Genomic DNA, 14,285 nt, shown 5'->3' with positions numbered 1-14,285 from the left:
GCAATATACATGTGCCCCCCCCCCCCCCCCATGTTAAACTCCTTTTCTGCCGTGTGTTGAACTCCTTTTGACGCCACTGGTATCCATGACCACCCCCCCATCTCTCCTGGTGATGATGATAAAAAAATTGAAAGCTGATTATGTACACATTCCCCAGGATGTGTCTTATAAGATCGACCAGGACCGTCAGAATCGTCATTAACAGCCAAACATCAGCAGAGGGAGGAGTTAGCTTTGCCAATCTGGCCACCCTCTCCGTGAAGATTCTAAAAGTCCTCTCAAAAGTGTTCTCCTTTTTTTATTCGCAACGCAGGTACCTGAATGGCCACGGATATGTTTGCCTCTATCATAGTAATGGCTCCCTTAAAAATTGACCCTTAATCTAACTCACCAAGGTCTTATTTTCTATAAGGCAGACAAATTTCTACTTTGAATATCTTTATTTAAAACTACCTGGAAGCAACAGGGATAACATACAGCATGAAGAGGTGAGGGGGGGATCTGAGACCCCGCAGGTGTGAGGCAACCCGCCACCACATATGCTAAACGCTAGTGCTACTGCACACATGGATAGGAAAGGACACTTTGCCATACTGATTTTTTTTTTCTTTCCTAGAACTAAAAGAAAAAAATGTATGCGTAATTAAAAATATACTTTTTGAAATGTTTAACTGCAAATACAAAGGAGAAATGCAATTCAAAATGTAGATTTGTTTTTATCAGAAATAGGCAAGGTAAAATGTAGTAAAATATTAAGCAAAAATGTTTTATAGCCCAATGGCAGGGTGGGTACTGCTGCTGCCCACAGCGGCATGGCTGGAGATTCAGTCCTGCGTTTGCTCTGTGTGTGAGACGTCCTTGTTTTGTACTGGTTTCCTCTGGGTTCTCCAGTTGTCTCCTGCTGTCCAAAGATGCAGTTAGGCTAGATGGAATCTCTAATTTACCCATAGCAAATAAGTAACTTTAGACAACAAATGCTTAAAGATATTTTTTCACTGTTATTAAAGCAGTATATTTTCAAGTGTAAAGTTTCATACAATATTTTTGCTTTAATTTCGGCGTTTAGAATTTTTTTTCCTTGTTTTGACTTCTGTGTGTATCTGCAGCACTGCAGAAAATGTATTTCCAGTCCCTAGATGTCTACTGATACGTCGTTTTTTTCTTCCACAGACAAGCATGGTTTACTTTGGGCAGGTGTTAAGTTTAACCCCATTGCATTTTATTGTCATTGCAGACATTGAGATGATTTCTAACAGTGCTGCTTAAATCTTTGGCGCAGAGCCTTGAACAGCATCCACTGCAAAATGTATTTGCCAGTTTATTGTTTGCAAATAATCTACATATTTATTCCAGAATATCTGGAGTATTATTAAAGACAGGTTCTTGTTATCCGCATGTTGCAGTTCACACAGAATGTTAGAATGCAATCTGATCCACAATGTATATCGCAACTTTTAGTGTCATCTGACTTAATATTATCATATACCTGCCTCTGCCCCACACCCAAAAACACAATTTCATGCAGTAAATTATAAATCCTGGTCTTATATTTCATTACTGTGAAAATAGAGTCAACAAAATTCAGTATTTGGGATTATTACAATAATAATGTGCATAAGACACTGTGGTAGTTATCTTCTAAATAGTTTTACAGTTTTAACCGTATTACATTTATTCAATTCCATTTTGAAAATCAATTGCGAAACATTTTCCCTTATCTCTGTTCCATTAACTGAAGAACCACATTCTTTGATGATCTGGCGAAAAGTCAATTTTAACCAAGTGTGGACATCCATTCTAGATGTATTTTGACTTAAGGGGTAGCTTAGACTCAATCCTTAAATTGTCTGTCTTGTTCACCAGGTACCGAGTAAAACAGCATGTGTGCTCTGGTTGGAAACAGCTGTTCATCCACTGTATTTTTTTTTTCCTCCAGGCTTGAAGCAAACAATTCAGTTTTTGATGAAAGGCTTCCAGATCTCAGCTGCCAGTGCAGATTTGTCAGACTGAAGGCATGTTTGCTGGTTACTTTTTCTATCAAAGCGCAAGTACTTCATTATTTCCCTGAATGGTGTGGTGTGTTGGAAAAAAGGGCTGCACCACTGACTAAACTATAAGCACTGACTGAACTTCAGGTGTTTGCGCCGATAGTTCCATAAAAAAAAATCACCAAACAAAACACAAAGCAATAAATGTCCATACACTACTGTTATGTCGGAGGTGTGCTTCTGCTCAGAGAGTGCATCTCTGAATATTTCTCCTGTGACTTGCATGTCGTCATTGTTGCATCTAACGGCTGCAGGTGTCTTTTTCAGTGGGCTATGGACAGCTCTTCTCCAAGGAATCTGCACATTAAGTTCTACAGTTTCACACTCTGTGCCATCAAAACCCTGTATTTCTGTGGCGCAGGCATAAACTGATCTCAGTCGCGGTTCCACTGATAAAGCTGAAGCAGACACAGTGGTGATATTAAGTATATTAAATAACCAAGTAGATTAGTCTAGAATTCAGTTTATTATGGACCCTTGGATTTCTTACACCTCTTAATAATATGAAGGATTAATTACATTCAGTGGGAGCTAATGATAATAAATAGAGAACAGGAAAATTTATCATTGTTAATCACAATCACTGCTAAACTTTTGACTCTGTTAAATATTTAACCCCTAGACCTAGATTTTTCTTACATTAAACCAGTCATTTCCTAATCTGTAGCATTTATCAGAATAATCTTTGACCATTTATCTAACTGCCTTATAACAATCTGTCTGACACATTTGACTTTGATGTTTTGGATTAAGCCTGCTATGTGAATAAAAATATAGCTAGTTGTATAAAAGTCAAGTGACGAGGATGCAGACACACAATGCAGAGAGAATTTCACAGCGCAGGTAAAAACAACAGAGAGGGAAAAGAGCAAATCTAAATTGTGAGACAAAGAGAAAAAATTAAAGAATCACGCAAATGAACTGAATAGGAAGTAACAAAGACACAATTAGTCAGGATTGGTTCCTGCCCTGCCCCTTCTGCATGTCAGTTTCCCGTTTGGCCAGCAGGTGTCGCTGGCCATCCCATAACTAGTATCTTCTGTTCTGACATGAAGCTTCCATGCTTCCTTCTTGATGTGTTGATTATTTAACATTTATGAGTCTTAGTATATCACGTGTTAGTTAGGTATTGGTGTATTCAGTGTACAGATCCTTGTTGATGTACCTTTGCAGTTTTCCCTGTATGTCGTAATGTTCAGCAAACTTTATCTAGTCTTCCCTGATGTTTGATCCTTTGTTTCCATTGATTGCCTACATGAGTTCCTCAGTGTTCCTTGGCCTTAACTGCCCACACCTGTCTCTTGTTGATCCCTATCATGTGTGTGTTTAAGTGTCTACTCATGCTCCATTCTTCAGTTGGTCTTTGAATGTGGCCAGATCGGTCATAGACTCACTGGATCTAGCTGTGGCCATTCTTTGCCTTCAATGGACAGCTCCCAAAGCCCTAGACTTCCTACAAGGTGGGTGATCGCAGAGACATGCAACAATTGAATGATATAATGAACAGGGGCCATAGTCCTCCAAGTCCACTAGATATTGTTGACAACCTCTGAGGTTTCTAGGGTCCAACAGGACATGGACTGAGCATGCTGACCCGCCACCAATGTGTGGAGGTATTGGGGGCACACCTGGGGTGGAGGGTGAGTTCATTAGGCTGTAATTAACTTGTTTCAATAGGGAGATGTGGAAAGTAGGGGAGGTTCAATATTTGGAGCGTACTGTAGCTGTAAGTGATCGGTGAGAGGATTAATACTCTTTTTGATGTTAACAGGATACCTTAGATCTAGAGGGAGGCAAGAGAGACAGAGTTTGGTGTCCTGAGTTGGACAGTCAAACCTGGTTGTCCTGGTTGGAAGAAGGGAATGGGATGGCAGTGACAGCTCACCTATCTTTTCTGGGTCCCATTAGACCTTTAGACGATGGAAACATGGGCATCTTTCACACTTAACCTCTCCTTCTGAATCACTTGACTGAGACTTCACTGAGCTCTGTCTCCCACAGGAACAAAAGATACTGGCATCCTGGGATGTGTTTTAAAAGGGCAGTTAAGCATAATAAAGTGAATGAGGGTGTTGTGTGCATACTCAGTTCAGTCTAGGTACGGTCTCCAATCGTTCTGGTTGCTAGAATGGTATTGCCTTAAAAACTTCCAGTCTCCTAATTCAGCTGCTCAGTCTGACCATTATTTTGTGGATGATAGCTGAAGAGGTGCACAGAGAATGCTCTTTCACATCACAATCAAAGTCCTGTGATACCGATGTCTTTAGGAATCCCAGTGAACTGAAACCCTTGGTTAATCAAACGGCCAGACAGGTCCACAGCATGAGGCAGGCCAATGAAAGGTTTCAGATGGACCATTTCTTAGAGAATCTCTCAGCTGCAACTAGAATTACAATGAATGTGTTAAATGAAGAAAAATATGTGCAGACCTACAGCCAGTGCAACTTATGATGATTCAAACATACAACCAAATTTTCTAAAAAGAAATACATGAATAAATTTTGGGCCATGCACTGTGCATCACTACGCTAGCTAGTGCACCGCACATCATAAAATAGTTGCTGCGGGAAAGTGATGTACTGTATGGCCGCATGACCACCCTGGCTTCACATATATGTCCCAGTCTCATTCTCACACCTGCAAGTCAGTGCGATTATCCTATTCTGACGGACGTCTATTTCGATGTACGACCTGCCCGTCTGGAAGGAATCTAGTCATAAGTTGAGGACAGTCTGCGGTAATAGTCATTGCAATCTGTGACTGTGGTCTTTAAGGAATGGGAAATGGTTTGAGTGTGCCTGCTGGAATTGATCGTGAGGTCTTGCACTAAGCATAAAATCCTTGACATAGAATCCTTGACATCATTAGCAATGGATAGATACAAGAACTTATGAGTGGTTCTGAGATACAGGTTATACCAGGGTAACCAACACAGGGAAGTGTGTACCCACTGTAGGAATTGGGGCCAATAATAATATTTACTGGGAGGGATGTCTGGGGGGCTTACTGTACATCTACAGTATGTTGTGCCATCTGATGGGGCCCTGGTATGGTCTGTGGAACTGATAGACTATGTGGTAGTTGAAAATGCTGAGTGTCTGTCTGTTTTTTTGTACAGGGATGATACATAATAATGGTGAAATAAATACAGTAAAATCCCGCTACAGTGGACTCGCTTATAACCGAATATCGTCTATAACGGACGAGGTCCGCTGGTCCCGGCCGTGCGCCTTTAAGAACATGCAGAAAAAGCATCAGATATAGCGGACTCGCATATAACGGAATTTCGCTTATAACGGACAAACAATTTGGTCCCCAGGGCCACTTTTAGCTGTAATTTTGTTCGACTATAACGGACATGCAGCTCCGCCTACAAGGCGCGTGGCGTGCCGGTGATATCCAGCGCAGATACGGAGTCGGGATTATTAAAAGTCACACATCTGGTCAGGTAAAGATGGATTACCTGATAACTTGTAGTATATAATCTATACTACTGTACAAGTGTGTCTGCTGGGGTGTGGCATATAATATATATATATATACTGTATGTGTGTGTGTGTGGTCTATGGTCATCAGCCAATAAAGTTTTTGTGTTATGCAAAGTCAGAAAAAGTTCACGTAATGAGATTTTAATGATTGAAGAATGTTCTGCAACATTTTCATTGTGACGTAAATATTTCATTGTGAATTTCACATGGTAGAACAATAAAACTCTAGTTGAGAATCTAGTTGTGGGTTAATGAAAGTCACATTTCTACTCTTTGCCTTGGAGGTTGTATTCCCCAGACTCTGGACAGTCCCTCCATATTGGAAGAGTAGATAAGCAGGTCATCAATACGGACAATCAGCAACTTATTCTCCACACACCCCGTTCATGAAGAGCTGGAATACAGATGGGCATTAGCAAGTCTATATGACACCATGAGAAATTCATGATGTTCTCAGATGGTAATAAATGCAGTCTTCCACTCATGTCCTTCACAAATTCTAGTGAGGTTGTTTACACTTCAGAGGTCTAGTTTTGTGAAGATGGTGGCCAAATGGATTTGCTCCAAGACTACAGATATCAGGGGAAGAGGCTAGTGGAATGTAACGGCTGTATCATTTAAAGCTAAATTATCAATACAGGGCTGGTGGCTACTATCCATTTTCTCCACAAAGAAACCTGAAGCAGCTGGTGAGATAAATGCCCCAAAACTGAGCCTCCTCAGTGTAGTGCGCTGGTTCTCCTTGCTTCCAAAAGGTCTCAGTATTATGAAGACAGAGCCATGGGTGCAATCTACTCATCATTAAGCGCTCCATCTGTAGCTGGCAGTGGCCCTTTGGCTTGGTGACTCGGCCGGTGCCCAGTGATTTCCATCGAGTGCATCGACAAAAATGCATGGATTGACACCTTTCTTCACCGCTTTGTGTTAATAAATTACAAGTAGCACCAGAGTGAATTACCACCGAAACAGACAACATTGTTTGCGCAAGACGTTTAATGGTACAGATGCTCTCCCTGCGGTTTCTGAGGATTGTTCTTCTCTCCAAGGACTAATCAGTCACTGTAACCATTGGTGTTCAGCTCTCCCACAGCAGAAGAAAGAAGTGCAGCTGGAGGCATCTCTGGTGTCCCTCCTGTGATAAGGAGATAGAATAAATGAAGCCAGAAATGATTAGAGAGGTTTTTTGGTCTTTCCATTAGTTTTTTACCTTTTTATCTCCATTTTCAGGAAAAATGCAAATAGAAATACAGTCAGGCTAATGCAATTCCATAAATAAGCCTTCAGTTTGGACAGATTAAAAGACATAAAAGCAGAACTGTGATTCAGGTCTCCACAGAGTAATATAGTAGACATGTGAACCAATACAAAAACAGTCAAAAAAGAATCATCTGCCACAGTGAGCTTTAAAGGAATTTGCTTTGGCATGCATGATTATTGTGATGTCATCTGTGTGCAAAAAATGACTTATATGAGACCAAAACATTTCTATTGTAAACTACTGATTACTGTACAGTAATTGCCTTCATTTATTCTTGATTGCAATGATTAAATCTTGAGTTCTTTATTTATTTATTTATTTTGCAGATCAGCTGAAACATCTTTGTTGTTAATATGTTTTCAGATGTTTCCCTTTATAAAGTTCAAGGTAACTGCAGCATTTGGTTTCCTGAGATTTTTTATTTAAATTGACATGCAAGTTATTCATTATTAATCTCGAAAGGTAAATTGGGATTCCAGTCAAGTCAGTAGAAATGAATACTTTTGTTGTCAAATTGTATTTGTCAAAACAACAATGCCTTATAATATTTGTGTTACCTGACAAAAGGGAAACATTACCAGATAGCATGTTCAGAATTTGACTTTGATATGAGTTTATGCTATAGACAGTTTTTTGCAAAATCATTTAAATACTGGAGTAAATGGGTGATCAGGTTCAAGAAGTTTGACTCATTGCAAAGTCACATCAGTATTCCCTCAGCAAAATAATTCAACTGTAAGGCATAATGGTACAATTTCCACATATTTAATGTTCCATGCAGATTCTGTTTTGAATTATTCACTTCATTAATTGCCTTTAAAGGATGCATCACAAAGACAGAGAGCTGGCTGGGAGGCTGGATGTTAAACTGGCTTTTCTTGCTTTTGACAATAAGTGTAAAATCTAATTAATTACCTTTGTTATCCCTATTCAGAGCCCCACTTCTCTTTTCTGCAATAAACTGTCAGTCAGTGATATAGAGATTTCTGAATAATAAATACAGCTTCTGTAGCTGCAAGAGGGACTGTGCAGTTTTGTAATTTTCAAATTAGTGGTTAGAGGATTGATTGTTCTGAAACCTTAAAAACAAAACAAAAACAGAGCAACTACAACCAGTCGGCTTTAAAATTAAAAACCGATGGCAGAAGTAAATAAAATGTTACACCCTTAATTAGCATTAGGCATGTGAATAGCCTGTGTTAACGATGCATTTTTATGAATTTACACTACGTTTAGTTTAATTTTCTTTCTTTTTTTTGTTTTTGTTAGGTGTTAGTGGTACACTAAGCAGACAATATTTTATTTTGCACATAATGGTGATTCTATTTGAGCGGTGTTGTTTATTTGTTTGTGCTATTATGATACCGGTAGTCTATTGGAACAGAAAGTAAAACTAAGGGCTTATTCTCATGACCTGTATGTATTTTATAATTGTTCAGATTAATTTCAAACCATGAAGTAAATAACATAATGTAATGGTATTAACTTGTAATTATGCTGTAATAACATTTTACCAGAAAAGGGTAATCCAGATTCATTACTCACAGTAAAACACACATAGAAACACTACATGCAGAATATTGAGACCCTCCATCCATTTTCTATACCTGCTTGTCCTGTGCAGGGTTGTGGGGGTCTGGAACCTATGGGCACTAGGCAGGGATTAAACAGGGACAGAGCACACACACACACACCAATGCACAATTTGGTAACTCCAGTTTGCCGTAGCTTAGTTTTTGGACTGTAGGGAAACCAGAGAACCTAGAGAAACCCGCCCTGGCAACTAAGGATTAATATGCAAAGCAAATGCCACCCACAGAGGCATCGGGTGGAGACCCAAGCCCTGATGCTAGAGGTACAAGCCGTGCCCCACACCACCATGCCAGCCTGAATTCTAAACAGCATGAATGTTAACTACAACAAACACTTGCAGACTTAATATGCAATACCAGCTACAGGAAATGGCCTATTACCAAATGACCTCCTTCTATAATCCAGCGGCTCAGTGGCTACAGCACTGGCTTCACCCCGGCAGGTTGTGGGTTTGAGTCCCCTCTCTGCTGTGTGTTGTATATTAAAGTATATTGTGTGGGTGTGTGTATGTATACAGCCTTGGAAAAAAATAAGGGACCACAGCACGATTGTTCTCTGGGTGGGCGTATGTGAATAATATACTTTAACTTTGTAAACTGCTGTCTGGTTCTTCCCTGTTTCTCATTAATGAAAGTTTCTTTTTTGCTTTATGGGATTTCAGTCCTGTTTCTAGGGGCCTGATACAAACAATCCTGGCAGTGCACCTCAGACCTGCACTTAATGATTCCCGTTCCTTTTAAAGTCTCTTCCACCCTTTACTTGGCTGGTTTCTGGTCGTTCCCAGTGTCTCCTGCTTCACCTTATCCTTGTGTACTGACTGCTGTCTTAGAAATTTTGAACCTGGAAGCAGCCTGCTGCTTAGCGTAACCTTCTGCTAGCAGAATCAGGATTAAATCAAGATTAACAAACGCAGATTTGTCTAAATATATAGAGTGGTCTCTTAATTTTTTCCCAAGGCTATATATATATATATATATATATGCTTACCCAACAGCAAGAATTCAAAAATTTCCTTTATGTTTAGTTGAAATAGCCTATAATACAAATTAAAGGTAATTAGTATACAATTATGTGATCTGAAAGAGTTTAATTTTTTGATAATTTCCCAGTGTGAGATTGCTTATTATGAACGAGACTGAAGACCGTGAGCTGGTACTGTTCTGAATACAAACACTGCTGACTGTGACAACACCTTTCATCATCTCATCATCGTATCATCTCATTATTGCCATTGTTCAGTTACAGCTCAGGGAGAGGACAATCGGCGGGGAGAGCACTTCTCAGGAAGATCTCGGAAAGTAAATTACACCTCTTGTCTTGCAGATAAGTTTTCACGCAGCTGCTTGGCAAAGTGAATCATTAAAAGTGGATTTGCAGGCCGGTTTGGTGCTCATAGAAATTAAGTATTTTTATCAGGCATGAATAATAGTAGGTCGTTGTCCTTAAATAATTCAGATATTGCACTGCATACACACTTTAACATAATCTATTTAGGAGCTTGAGTCTACGCAGAATTCATAAACAAATGATTAATGTTGGTGCTCAGGTTAGTGATCGATCTCTGCCTTTGTATCTTCTCTTTATTTTTGGTTTGTCTGATGTCTCTTAATATATTGTCAATAGGCTCAATAAATGTGTAGTCTAAAACTATTCATGGTGTATGATGGATGAATTTAATACTCTCTTGCAATGTGAATGTTCCTCCAAGGTGTACGAACTTATTACTTATGAGGCATGTACAGTACTTGTGAAAGGCATCCAGCAGAGACACAACATTATGTATGTTATATATTGATCATTTAATTTATGCAAGATATTAATATAATGTCCACAGCTGTGTCCCTGAAGGTGACACGGTGGGGCAGTGATTAGCACTGTTGCTGCACACCTCTGAGACTCGGGTTCAAGTCTTCACCTGGGTTCTATTTGGGTGGAGCTTGCATGTTCTCCCCGTGTCGTTGTGGGGTTTCCTTCAGGTACTCCGGTTTCCCCCCACACCTCAAACACAGGCGAGGGTCGATTAAGGTTGCCAAATTGTTTATAGGTGTGCTTATGTGAGTGAATGGTGCGTGAGTGTGCGCTGCGATGGGTTGGTGCCCTGCGATGGGTTGGTGCCCTGCGATGGGTTGGTACCCCATCCTGGATTGTTCCCTGCCTTGCACCCGTAGCCTCCAGAATAGGCTCTGGACCCGTCGCGAATCTGAATAGGACAAGCAGTTATGGAAAATGGATAGATGGAGCTATGATCAAAATAACCAGTTAGTGTAACAAAAACACTGTGTTCAAAGTCTACATACACACACACAAAAACAGGCAGAGATTTTTTCTTTCCATTCTGGTTGGTGCCCTGAGCTTTGTTTCCATCTGACAGCTAGCATTAATATCAAATGATTAATTTCTTATTCAAAATTTGGTCATGGCCCTGTTGTACTTACTAGACACAACAATGAAAATGTCCCTTCGTGAACCATGCTGCAGTCCCTTATCTCCCGAGAGCACAAGACACCTAGCTGGTAAAAAGAAAAGTAAACCTGACTTGCAGCATGAACTTGGCATAGTAAGATTGTTGCTTCTACAGCTCTCCAACAGAGTCACCTTTCACTGGAGATGTTTGAGATTAGAATTTATTAAGTACTGCTCTATTAATGCTTACTAGGAATAGGACAACTTCATTCAGAACCATTATTTTTCCTACCTTGGCAAGCGTTCATATTCCTTAGGTCGTCAGTCATACAATATTTTATGATCTCACTCCAGTTCAAGAAAACACATATTTTCACAAACTCTGGCATGCTCTGACGGTTCTCACCACTTTATCTGTGTTGTAAGGCATACAGAAGGCCATTATTCCCCTTACAAAGCCTGTTTATAGGAAGTAAAAAATGGATATATGTAAAGTAAGGCTGAAAATACTCAAATAAACAGAAAAAAAATGAAATTCAAACAGTGTTGAGTCATATTTCAGCCCTATTATGACGAGGCTTTATAGCCCTCATCGGCATCCTGGGTTTACCCAAGATGAACAACGGCCGCACTGGGCACGTCTAGACCTGTGGGAACATTATTGCAGGATTATTTCCTTGATGTGAAAATCGCTGTCACTTCCAGGAGGGAGAACTATATTAATAAAATCAAGCCGTTAAAAGTGTGAAAGCTGGTGTCCGATGACTTTCAGAAGATTAAGTGCAATAAATCGAATACATACATTTGCCAGTCAGAGTTCATCTTGTCAACAAACCAGGGACCTATTTAGCGGTGAATATGTATGTATGTTGTTAGGCGCACACTTACAAACAGAAATTTTGTGATTGGTAAAGCAATGTGAAAAAATACATTATGCTCTGATATTTGTGTATGGCTGTCCACTTCTTATGTTGCTGCACTGTATTTTTCAGCATAAATGAACTACGTAAAGATTAAAATCTGTCAACAAATCAAATATTAGCTGGTTGTGCTCATAACGTTGAAGCCTCTGTTGCTCCGGTCGGGACGGCGAATACAGCAACATGACGTAAGGATGACAAGATGGGGATTTTATTTGCGCTGAGTTTAACAAAGTATGAGAGATGAGCGAAAATAAAAAAAATAATTTCAGCTACAGCATAAAGGAGATACATGCGGGAAAACCAAGGTGTCAAGTTTTTGGAAAAGCAACAACGGGCATCGTGCAAGGAGTTTTTTTTCTCATGTATTTTGGGTTTTCCTGTTGTTAGTTTCTCGAGTTTGGTTACTGTACATTATTAAAGTTTTTTTTAGCCCACTCCCTTGTCTGAAAACTAGGGTATCTGTTGTATAGCATTAGTTTCAAAGTTTTCTAATTAATTTTCAGAATATGTAATCACTTCCTGTATCTGATTAGCATATCATTAGCAGTGTTTTGCAAAAATTGTTAACACAAATGTCATCAATGGATACAAGATTCCCTAGAGAATTGTTTGTGTATAATTTGTTCACACGTTGTTCATGATTTAAGGTCATTAGTTTCAATTTTGCTTGCTCTTTCAATGCCTCTATGGATGGCACAAAACCATAAACTGATCAGCGCAGAGACATTTTGAAAGACAAATACAATGACAACTCACAGAGGAAATGTGAGAGGACAGAGAGGTGTGGAGTGTTGCTGAAGCGAGCGCAGATGTCTCCAGTGAAGTGAGACTCACTGCAATAGATCATGGAGCAAATCCTGTAGCAGGAAGAAGAAAGCAAAGGATTATGGTACCATGAACAATCGCAGGACGAAAAAGTCCGAGTCAGATTGGCATTAATGGTGATCATTCAGACGGCTCCCATGCATTGAAATGCCAGCATATCATGGCTCTTAAAAACAACTAATTAAGTTAAGGATGGATGGATGGATTTTATATTAAAATTCTAAATACAAATTTGAGGCCCGGAATAAGTGAAATGCAAAGCCTTTATTGATTCAATAATCTGTGATAAGTCTCGTTCATTTTTATTCTTAGATTAGATGATTCTGGTTTGATTATTGTTATTATTTGATTATTATAGTTTTTCTTGATCCAAGATAGAGGAATATTCAGGTCAGCACTCATTGTACCATGAGGTTCAAACTGCACGCACAGCAAGTATATTTTTTATATAAAAAAGTATACTTTTTAAAAAAAAGTATATACATTTTTTTTATAAAGTATACTTTTTTTAAGGTACTGTAATCCAAAAGTACGATTGTATTGTATATTCTGGGGCTCAAGTGCTCATTTTTGAACTGGTAATAGCACATGACTCTGCTTTGATAGTGTTTGCTTTAAGTATTACAGAATATTTATATGTCATACTTGAATTCACAACAAAACAGATAAAGCAATTCATTTTTATTAATTTCAGAACCAAAGAATAGAAAACAGTTGTGTTTGTGATGGTGAATATTAAAATGAAATGTCAACTTGCTTTAGATAATGTGTCTTGTTTAAGGGCAGTTCAAATTATTTCCATATAACGAATGACTGACTGGATTGGCTAATATTTTCAGCAGTTTATTCTGAATTAGTATCTTTCTGAATGACCTTCATTTGGAAAAAAAAACGCTTCTGATATAAAGAAACTGGAATTTAAAATATTTAACTTGAATATGAAATAAAAATTAATATCAAATAGAATAATTTCATTTTGGGAATAAGGAATGTATTACAAAGACAATCATTTAAATTTTAAATGCACTACTGAAAATGTTACTGTGATGACTGATTCTCAAATGCTTCATAAAACTTAAACTCGATTATGTATTGTCTGCATTAATGGTGACAAATCCTTGTTGATTCTAAATGTGCAGTTCAAATGAATGAATAAACGAGTGGGCATAAACTGGGCTCAGTGAAGGCGGTAGCAGAGATTGTTGGCGAATGTGAAGCCCATCATAAAGAGCCCCCACCCCTCCACAATGCTCCATAAGCACCTTTACCGACTTTGCATTACACCATGGTGCGGTAGGACAGTGTTTCCCAACCTGGCCCTCTGGGACCTCAAGAGAGTACACATTTTTGCTCCCTCCAAGTTCCCGGTAGCAAAAACATGGACTGTCTTATGGTCCCTGAGGACCGGGTAGGGAAACACTGCTGTAGGAAGTGCTGCTGTTTTTCTTTTCTGCCTGCTGCCATCAGAGTGAACAACACCTCCTCCCCCTCCTCTTCCACCTCCTCCTCCCCCTCCTACCACGCCCACCTTATCCCCAAACAGCAGTAATGACACTGAACGCTGAACAAAGCGACAGCACTGCTTTCACATTTGTACATTATATGTACCATCCATATTTATACAGTTTTATCTATATGTACATGTCAATCTATCCCTGCAGTTTTGAATTAGCATATTCATCAAACATACTGTATGTCACATAAATAGTTAACAATGAGTGAAATAGCTGCTGTTTCACTTGACATC

This window comes from Paramormyrops kingsleyae, chromosome 2 (assembly GCF_048594095.1).
Source record: "Paramormyrops kingsleyae isolate MSU_618 chromosome 2, PKINGS_0.4, whole genome shotgun sequence".
Lineage (NCBI taxonomy): Eukaryota > Metazoa > Chordata > Actinopteri > Osteoglossiformes > Mormyridae > Paramormyrops > Paramormyrops kingsleyae.
The sequence above is the reverse complement of the archived record's forward strand: the minus strand, read 5'-3'. Positions refer to the sequence as shown.